Source organism: Rutilus rutilus (assembly GCF_951802725.1).
Source record: "Rutilus rutilus genome assembly, chromosome: 10".
NCBI lineage: Eukaryota > Metazoa > Chordata > Actinopteri > Cypriniformes > Leuciscidae > Rutilus > Rutilus rutilus.
The window spans coordinates 27,368,935-27,380,312 of NC_140215.1; positions in this window are offsets into that span (position 1 = coordinate 27,368,935).

Here is an 11,378-nt window from a genome sequence, read left to right on the forward strand (position 1 = left end):
CCCATTACAATAGAGGGGAGAAAAGGTTTATATTTCCTCCTTCTTATTCTCCGAACGGCGCCAGCTCTACAACCCCTTCGTCTTCTTTTCAGTTCCACTGGGATCGAGGAACTGACATCGGGCTGCAGTAGAGAAGGCTTGGATAGCGCAATTAGCTGGTCGCGAAGGTAAACAATAGGCCTGACGTTACCTTTAGGCCCATAAGCAAAGTGTCCCTGCAAAAAAATCATAAGTGCCAAAAATAAGCAGAGAAAATGGCAACTCCACAAGATATCCATTCGACTGTAATGATAGAACGATCAACAAACACTTAGAATGTATGAAACAAATACACAAACGGGAGCTGCAGCAACAGGCAGCCACTCGAGCAGCGCCAGACCGGAGATACATGTAATGGTCAATGCCAATAAAGCTCATTTGAACTGAATTGAATTAAGAGAGAGAATAACGCTCCACCATTGTGTTCCCACACTCTTGATCATTCACTGTTCTTCAGATAGAGAGCACTCGGACAGCGAACGTTCCCTCCTCTCACGTGTGGCCACGTAGTTCAGCAGGTCAATGGCTGTCACGAGTCACGACCCAAAACACCATCTGCCTCATCTTGGGAGATCCATTACTCATGTCTGTAAGACAGGAACCCTCAAACATTTAAAATGTTCATGACTAAAAATGGAAAGAATCCAGATTTTTTAGGGAAGAGGTGGAACAAAGATTTCCAAAACTTGACTTACACTGAATCTGTACGTTCACAAGGGCAAAATGGTCCGTCTCCAGGATACGTGAGAGTTTGCCCAGGTTATCAGTTAGGCGCACCTACAGGATGACAGACAAGTGGACTATTGAGAGATCATTACCTGTCATTACTGGTTATTAAGTAACACTCGGTGTACTGATATTTAATTGACATGTACAATTAACACATTATAAGTCTTAATTATAGACAATCATATAATTACATCCAACCCTCATTTAGAGTCAAAGGGGAAATAATAATAAATAATAAATAATAAAAAAAAAAACACCAGAACAACATGCACTTATAAGAATTTTCTGTAGGCTGTTTATTGTGTGAATACTTTTTCTTGAACCTTCTGCTGCATGTACAGAATGACAGAAAGGTGTGTGTGTGTGTGTGTGTGTGTGTGTGTACTACCTACCTGTTTAAAATGTTTGTAGAGAACTTTGCTTATGGGATCAGATGGCCTAACCTTCCCAGCCAGAACCGACGAGAGCATGTTCCCCAACGTGACCATGCCCAGAATCTGCCTACAGGGAGAAAACCAGATACCAGACTGAGCCACACCTTCTTCCACTTATTTCTTCCTCCATCTGTTTGATCATTTTGCTATTTTTTATAACGACATGACACTCTAAGTCATTAAGTCACTAAGTCACTATTAAAAGTAACTTAAAATAATTAATATTGACAATGACTTTTTCTACTTTGAAAGTTTTCAATATCTGAATGAAAATTATTTTGTAATAATTTTAGAAAAATAATTGTATAAAAATGAATAAGTACTATTAAAATATAATTAATTGCATGCTTACACAAATATATGCACACATACACAAACACAACATTTCTGGTCGGACAAAAAAGGGCGTTCAACTGTATTAAAGACAGACAAACATAATAAAAGAGAAAAAAAGTTAAAATAGAAATTAAAAGTTAAATGAAAAGAATAATTAAAATCCAAATATTTCATTAATAGCATTTGCCCTGTTTCACAGAAAAGGCTTAAGCCTGGTCCCAGACTAAATGCATGTCTGAGCTGTCTAAACTGAAAGTGACTTGCACTGACATACACTGCGTCGATTGAAGCTAAGGGGAACGCCTCAGGCGTGACAGGTGTCTGAAATCACTATCAAATCACGCCAATCATATTGACCGGCCGGCGACAGTCCATGAATCATTAACGTGCGACCTGGAAGTATATAAGGGCGCCTTGCAAACATGGTAATCACCTTTTCGTCTGAAGGGACTGTTTGGTAGGCAGGCCCCGAGACATGGCGAAAAGACGCAGTATCTTGTTCCCTGTTCTCAGGATACAGAGGTTACAGTTGTAACCTAGACGTCCCCTTTCGAAAGGGAACTCGCACTGCGTCAATTGACGCTAAGGGGAACGATATACCAACACCACCATGCTAAGGGGAGTGCATACCCATTGGCAGTGACAATTGTCAAAACCAGCAAATTCAAATGAAATGCCAGAACCACTCACCCTCAGGTCACACTGGGCTGACAGTGACAGCATTCCCTATGGTCATACCCCAAGCTATACATTCCACAGGAAAACCTCCATAAACATTGTTTAATGAAAGGCCTGCTCAAGGGCCTAATACCACAGCTTCAAATTAGAAGGGGTCCCTTCTAGGTAATGTGGCTAGGGAACCCGAAGGAGCCCCAGCCAATCACTATTCAGGGGAACATAAAAGGGAGGCCTGGTGAGGCCTACTACCTGATAACCAGAGGGCTGGCTACCTAGTGCCAGTTACTCTTCTCACCCCAGAATGCAGAAAAGGGATTGGCCTTGGCCTAACGACTCCCATGAGAGGAGGCTGTCATATAGGGATGCTAAAAACCTACATTCACAAAGTGAAGGGCCAGAGGCAGAAATGCTTTAGTAGAACACCTCACTATCCCTAGCACAGCCTAGGCCAGCTACAGAGGTGGCCCTGGTGAGGGCCAGGCTGTAAGCATAGATCTACCTGAGGGCTCGGAGGAGCCACAGACTTAAGCCTTTTTTTTTTTTCATACAAGGGGCTGCAGAACCACTCAGCCTACTGAAAACCCAAACAGAGCTCAAGGGGGCGATGTACTCAGGAGCACATACACTCTGGGCTTCTGGTAGTACCTAGGATATCTAAGTCCACTAAAGGAGGGAGACCGTTTTCGCATTTGGCTCCTAATCTCTGGAATAGCCTTCCTGATAATGTTCGGGGCTCAGACTCACTCTCCCAGTTTAAATCTAGATTAAAGACGCATCTCTTTAGCAAAGCATTCACATAATGCATATCATAACTCCAGTACTCCAGTTATATCAAATCAAATGCACGATTATCTTTGCTTAATATTATGAACAGCAGCTACGCTAAATATTTTCCATTTGCTTTTCTGTTTTATCTCTGGATGCCCATCCCGAGGTAATTAGAGAGTACGTCAACTCCAGTTTGGATCCAGCCTCTTATGAAGACTTCAGATGCTCCTACACCTGTGAAGAGATGATTCGAGAGGACTACGAGGACTTCAGATGAAGCAAACTCTGAATCAACAAGCAAGAGGATTATATCTACAACTTGAACTGACATTGTGGGTGGTGTTCAAATACTGTATATGTGATCTAAGCATAATAGTAGCAAAGGTCGTAGACATAATATAGAATTATGTAATTGAACGATGTTTGATTGCAAAATGTTTGATGTCCTGAAGTCAGTCAGGAATTGTTTTGGGGATGAATTTATGTATTTTGATATGTGAAGTCTCAGTCTCTGTGGTTTTAAGAGATTTCAACCCTGGGGGTCGTTCAAAGGTCCTTAAGAAAAAGGAGGTCTGTTTTAAATCCTTTGTCTTGGGATCAAACAACCTCTGCCGTTATCTTGGTGGGTCCTGAGCTGTGCCATCTCTGAACCAGGGTTCGAATTACAAAGTGGCTTTCGGGGGAGCCCTATTTTCCGATCCTCCCTGACTGACTTTAACGCTTTTGGTGCATGTTCGGGCATTTAAAACAATAGGTTTACAGTAAACAGTACAGAACGTACTTGGTTACTTACGTAACCTTGGTTACCTTAGACTAGAGATAAGGGAACGAGTACTGCGTTGCCTTGCCATGCTATTTCTCTCACGTCAGGTGTTTTCACTTCAGTCGATTATCTGTCATATGGCGAGTTTTCTCTGTATTTATACTCTTCTATTTGGCGCGCAGAGTCTGGCAGGGTGCCAAGCGCTCCTATTGGATCGCGCGCTTCTGCTTTCTCGCCATTGGTTTGTGCAGTTGCCTCAGCACAGCCTATCAGCGCTCTCGCTTGTGCTGCTGCAATGCATTTTAAAATAAAGGCTTCAATATTCTCGAGAAAAGGAGTTTTCCCTTGTACAGAATGTACAAGAAATGTACAGAAAATCAAAATCTATATGCGACACAAAAAATGGACAGTGTTTTAGAGCTCCCCCTAAATGTCTCAAAGTAGGCTTTCAGGGGAGCCCAGGTCCTTTTCAGGGGAGCCGAGCTCCCCTTAGCTCCCCCGTGATTCGAACCCTGCTCTGAACCAATCAGTCTCTTCTAAACTATCTAACACTGACACGTTCTTCTTAGCTGGGGTTTTTCGTTGGTTAGCATAGATGGCTGAAGCCTGGATTTTATGGTTCTGGATTGGTGATTTGGGGTCTGAGGTGTGAAATTATTTTGTGTGAAATTATACTTCTGGAATCTGGAAGATTCATTTGTGTTTGGTTCGCCCTCAAATCCTACATATATAACACTTTTTAATAGCCCACTTAAAGTGTTTATTACAAATAAATTGCTTACAAAATGCTAAAAATTAACAAATGTTTAAATAAAATAAAAATGTGTTGCATTTTCAATCCTGTGAACACAGGGGGTGCTGCAGCACCCCTACTCCCCACACCCGTCAACAATATAACATTTTAAATGTTAATATTATTAATCTGTGTTATTTTATTAATCTTTTTCTATTTTATGTTGTCTCTCATCCAGCTCTTTGTCTCTGACCGGTTTGTTCTTGCGAGCAATGTTTTTATTTTCTTGCTTTTATTAATGACTCCTGAGCTTTTAGCCATTTATCAAAAGTTTTATGCTTACCATAAAATTAATACTGAGCTCCAAGGCCATTTTTATTAAAATCTAAAAGTCTTTAGATTAGTATTTAAGATTATTTGTAACATTACTGAAATATTCTAAGTTATGAAAACAGGGGGACGCAGAGTGATAGAATAAGTTAGCACTGATATGTTGCATGGAAACCATCAAATATAGTTTAGCGGTCATGATATTGATCACTCAATTTCATTATTAACTAATCAGCATCATGTATTCCATAGTGCTGTGCAATAAACCAGGTGCATAACTTCTAAGATTTAACATCTAAAAAGCCTAGTCCTCAAACAAACATTCCTTTAACAAATTTTAAAACATTGTAACAACCGTACCAAAATTATTCATTACATTTAAAGGGGTGGTTGATTATGATTTCACTTTTTTAACTTTAGTTAGTGTGTATGCTGCTGTTTGAAACAATATCTGGAAAGTTGCAATGCTCAAAGTTCAAAGCAAAGGGATTCTTTTCTTTTAAAGAAATTGCTTTTTAAGGACTACAACAAACGGCTGGTAGGGACTACACGACATTCCTCCAGGGTTAGTGACATCACCAACCCTAGAATTTACATAAACCCCACCCCCTGAACATGATTTATAGATTATCATGACAGAATATGCTAATCAATGACTAGAAGATAACTACACATAATCTACATAAATTCACCAACTAACCATTCAGAAACGTCCTGTTGCATTCTACATGTTGTCACTTCTTCTTGAGTCTCTCCATCTTTGTCTGAATCCGGTTTGAACATAAAAAGGCTAAAAGTTTTAGAAATTTTCAGTGCATGTCTGTGTGAGTGGAAGCTGTTGAAGCTCCGCCCTCTGTGCCTGGAGCAGCAGCTCATTTGCATTTAAAGGAACAGACACAAAACAGTGCATTTTTGCTCACCCTCAACACACTCTGGGGACATCAAAGACTTATTTTACATCTTGTAAAAAAGGGCATTAGCCACCCCTATAATGAACAATCCGGCAAACCCACACTCCCAACAAACTGTGTCAGAATTCTATGTGTTAGACCATCCCTCGAAACTGTGACAAACAGGCAGGAGAAGACTGGTCTACAACCTAAAATAATGTAGGATCCGTTGCTCTCTAGACTCTCTTTGAATCAGGCTACAGGAAAGACACATAAAGCCTGAAAAACAGACTTTTCTGCAATAATTTATAGACAAACTGTTCCATAAATGAACAAGCATATCTCCAGAACATTCTGTGTATGATTATTACTGTCCTGAACAGTGTCTTTGGTATTGGATACCATTTTATGCATGCTTTATGAGAGAACTAGTTAATGTTATCCACCTATATCGTGTCTCCTATCAAATTAATGCTCACTTAACGACTCACACTTTAGTGTACATTACCTCCTCATAGAATGCAGCATGTGGTTGTTATATTAATCTGAGTATAAATGGATACTGCCAGACCCATTCTAACCATGCTCCAGCCAGAGGGCCATAAAACCTCCAAACAGAGCAATTTTCAAGCAAGCATTAAATTAATCAAAAGTGACAGTAAAGACATTTATGAAATTACAAAACAATTCTATTTCGAATAAATGCTGTTCCTTGAACTTTCCATTAATCAAATAATCCTCAGAAAATGTATCTGTTTCCACAACTGTTTTCAACTTAATAATAATAATAATAAATTCTTAAGCAGAAAATCAGCATACTAGAATGATTTTTGAAGGACCATGTGACTGAAAACTGGAGTAATGATGCTGAAAATTCATCGCTGTCATCACAGGAATAAATTACATTTGAAAATAAAATAGAAAACAGTTATTTTAAATTGTAATAATATTTGATTACACAATTTTACTGTTTTTACTGTATTGTTGATCAAATAAATGAAGTGGGAATAAGAGACTTCTTTCAAAAACAAAAAATAAATCTTAACAACCCCACATGTGAACAATACTATACTAAATGTGCTGTTTGTCACTTGTTTCATACAAATAAAAAAAAGAAAAAGAAAAAAAGAACAAAGTGCGTATGCTATTACCGGTATAATAAGATCATTTCATAGATAGTAATGAAATTTATAGATAGCAGATAATAATGAAGCAAGATATTAGAGGCCTAATGACACAAATGTTAAGATTAAAAGTAGATCTACTCAAGGGTTCTGTAACAATCATTATGCGTTTGAGTTCAACAAACAAACAAACAGTCATACATCTTTCTTCTGCGGCCATACAGTTCTCTTCTGAGTTCCCTTGAGATTGGCTTCAGGTGCATGAAATTGCAGAAGCCACCTCGAGTGCACTCTCTGCAGGAAGACACATATACTGCAGTCAGTCACAGTGAAGCCATTGAAAAGCAGTTTTAAGGGCCCTACACACCGGGACGAATATCGGCGCGCGTTATTCGCCAGCGTTTTTCAATACGTTTTTTGTGTTCACACCCAAGCGATTTTCACTGACGATGAGTCGAGTGAACATGCAAATTCATTCCCTGACATTAGATGGCGCTTAATGTAAAACAGAAACCACTCCATAACAATTCTCTTTTATCAAGATTTTTGTAGTCGCTGTCGCGTTTGTCATATAGTTCTTTATGTTCCGACACCAACGAGACCAGCTGCTCTACACTCATCTTGCCTTGCATCTTCCTCGTCTTATTTCTTCCCGGCAGTGTAGACGCTACTTGGTGTATATCTTCTTCGGCGTTACGTAGCCTACGTGTGCACGGCAAGACCGTTTGTGTTTGAGCGCCCACAAGTTGTGTTTTACCAGAGCCCGTCTACGGAGAGCCTGCCCACTCCCTATTAAGTCCTATTGTAACGAATTTTGGTTGTAGTTCCACCAGAGTTCCACTGGGGACGGTCGCCCATGAGTGCAGAATGAATGGGAGTCTATGGGGCTAGACGGCTAAATTTGTCTCTTTCACCCTATTGCCGTCGAGAAATCTCAGATTCTATAGTAGGTTTTGCAAGTTCAACATGGATTATAGGTCGAAAGTTGAATGAACGAGTACTTATGTCCTTTCGATTTCTGACAGGTTGAGTTGTTGTTGCCCATAACACGCTAGCATTCTGCTAATGAACGCTGATTGGTCAGTGAAGGACTGATTACGACCAGAGATACCGCTTGATGGCATCGTGGCATCCGAAGCGGGACCAGAAGCAAACAAAACAAAAACTCGTCTAGCACGTGTATTTACCTGTGTCAGCTGTGTTGTCGATGCCTCGAGAGAAAAGAAAGTGCAGAGCGCGAAAGCACCAGAGTGACTGAAGGATTGCCGTAAAGCAGTATCTCTGGTCGTACGATGTGTATGACGTCATTGACACTTTAAAAGACTTTTTAAAGCAAATAAGTGACTCTAAAAAATCTAACAACCAGCAATGTGTAATTTCTTTGCATCTCCTTTCGAATACAATATTCAAATTACTAGACAAAAAATTATATCCTGAGAAAAGTGGATTTTGAGGGGTATACTGCCATAGACCTCCATTCATTCTGCACTCGTCCTGTGAGCGCCCTCATATGGAATCAAAGTGGAACTGCAACCATTTCGGAAGCCGGAAGTGTACTGAGAGTGAAACTTCTCGCCTTATTAGACATTCTCTGGTTTTACTGTAACTTCAGAAGCTCCAGACACGTGAGCAAAAGCGCCAATCTCATTGGTCGGATAGTTTTTGACGCGGCGCGTCAAACCAAAAAAACGAACCCGAGGCGTTTTTTAAAAAATGACGCATTTACGCGTGCCGTTTTTCGCGCCGGTGTGCACACTCACATTGGCGCCCTTTGTTTAGTCACGAGGCGTTAAACGTCGGCGAATATCGCGCGCGAAATTCGTCCTGGTGTGAACAGGCCTTAAAGGTGATGTAAGATTTATTTTTTTTTTTACTTTAAAATATGGGGCAATGGACTCTTCATACCTTTTTTTTTGTTTTTCAAATAAAATAAAATAAAAATGTATTTGTAAAGCACAATAAAAAACAACAGTAGTTGACCACTGTGCTGTACAAGACCTCTGAGATCTATCGGATGTATTTGGGTTTAAAAGATCACAGAGATATTCAGGAGCCATTCCACTTGAAGCTTTATTAGCAAAGAGTAAAAAAACATTAAAAAACATTAAAAAAACTTGATTCTATAACAAACCGGCAGCCCGTGAAAAGAGCATAATACAGGGGAGATATGATCACATTTGCGGGTGCCAGTCAGAAGTCTGGCAGCTATATTTTGAACCATCTGCAGACGATTTATGTTTGATTGCATTACATTAATCAAGCCGAGATGTCACAAATGCATGGATCACTCTCTCGAACTCTGGGAAAGATAGGAAACTCTTAGTTTTTGATAGTAATTTTAATTGGAATAAACTGGATTTGACTACAGAATTGATCTGTTTATCAAATTTGAGTGCAGTATCGAAAATAAAAATTTTCACAGACGGCTTTATGTAGGTGTCTAGATCTCCCAAAATCACAATCGGTGGTATCTGAAGGCCCAAACACAATTACTTCCATTTTGTTCTCATTAAGATGTAAAAAATTCAAAGAGAACCAAGACTTAATATCAGACAAACACGTAACTTGTGATCTTAAGACTCTTTTGTCATTTTTCCTCAAGGGCAGGTAGATTTGGGTGTCATCAGCATAAAAATTAAATGACACCCCATGCTTGGTAAGAATGGACACCAGAGGAAGCATATATAATGAGAACAGAACAGGGGCCAAAATGGAGCCCTGAGGAACTCCTAAATGCAGGGTAGAGTTAGATGAAGAAAAACCATCAAGATGCCCACACATTGTTTAAGGCGTGAAATAAGGATTCTATGATCAGTAGTATCAAACGCAGCACTTACATCTAATAGAAGAAGTATCACTGAGTCTACAGATAACATAATATCATTCAAGACTTTTAAAAGTGCAGTCTTAGTACAATATTTCATAAACCCAGACTGAAATTTTTCAATATTACTATTTGACTCTAAAAAAACCCTCTGCAGTTGTACTAAAACAGCATTTTCTAAAGCTTTTGAAAGAACAGATAATTTAGAAATGGGTCTATAATGTGATAGGATAGTTGGGTAAAAACTGGCTATTGCATTTTGGGACAATCGCTGTAAGAAGAAACTTGTTTATAATTCCTAAAATACTTGGCCCAACAACATCAAAGACCTGAAGCAAGATCCATGTGGGAATGATGCCTTGCGGACACGTGGAACGCTTTAGCTGCTTCATTTTATCTGGGAAGGAGTTTAAAGACATTGTCTGGAATTCTTTAAAGGTAGAAGTACAAAGAGAGGGAACAGACCAATTACAATTTGGAGGTATAATATGCTGTCTTATGTCAACTATTTTGCCTGTAAAAAAAGAGCTTTCACATACTGCAGCTGATACATTAAAATAAACAGCACTAGTTGGATTTATAACAGCATCTAGAATAGTAAAAAGGGTTTTGGGTTTACGACAGTTTTAGCTATAATATCCAGATAATATCCTATAACTATAGCTATAATATCCAGATCTGATGAAGGACCTGCGCCTGGACACAACGACAACAACACAGTCATGAAGTGTCAACTAGTCTCTTTCCTGTGAAGGCCTCCTTCCCTTCCCTTTATCTCTGAACAGATAAAATGTTGTCAAAATGATTCCAATTCACATGGAAACGCAGAAGCGACAAAATAATTCTGTATTATGAATTTTTAAGGCCAGACAAATAATTTGGTGAGGTCAAAGACTAAAGAAAGACTACACGCCTGCGCACATATATATTCAGACGCGCATATAGACTTAACACGCAATATGCATTTGCACGCCGTTAGCGTTTTCACTGATTCTCGAGCCACCAGGCACTGTTGTTGTGAAAATGAGCAGGCATTAAGGGTTTTCTGTTAGAATGGTGTCGTGTTAGCGGCCCCTAAGTTAATAACTAATGATATTTGAAACAGAAGTGAATCGATCAAAACTTTTACTAACTGGACAATACCTTTATTCTAGAGCTGCTGTAAAGCCAAAACAATCTCTGTTACTTTAATTTCCTATTATCACTGTAAAGCTGCTTTGAAACAATCTATATTGTTAAAAGCGCTATATAAATGAAGGTGACTTGACTTAAGCTACTTTGAGACAGTAAGCTACCAATAGTTTGTGTTTAAAATAACTGTAAGAGTCTCAATAAGGGAGTGAAAACAGATTGTGTACATTGAATCACTGAGCACATTGATGAAACCCAAGACCGAATAACAAAGTTCAATACTTGAAGCAAACAAATAAACAAACAATAAATCATAATAACGTGTTGCCACAAAATATGGCTTGTTGGATGGAGTACCCAAGATAATGTAACAATAATTCCCAAACCACTGAAACACAAATAAACAAAAACAGGCAAAATGAGGTATGGAATGTGTACCAAACAGTTCAGAACATAGCAGGAGAAAAGGAGTAGAAGTCCCAGTCTTTGCAATGTACAAGCAGGCAATGAAGATATATAACCCTAAATCCTAGAACCACAAATAAATCCCACTGGCGTAAGCAAACAAAGGTGAGAAGTAGGTATCAGCAAAACTGTCC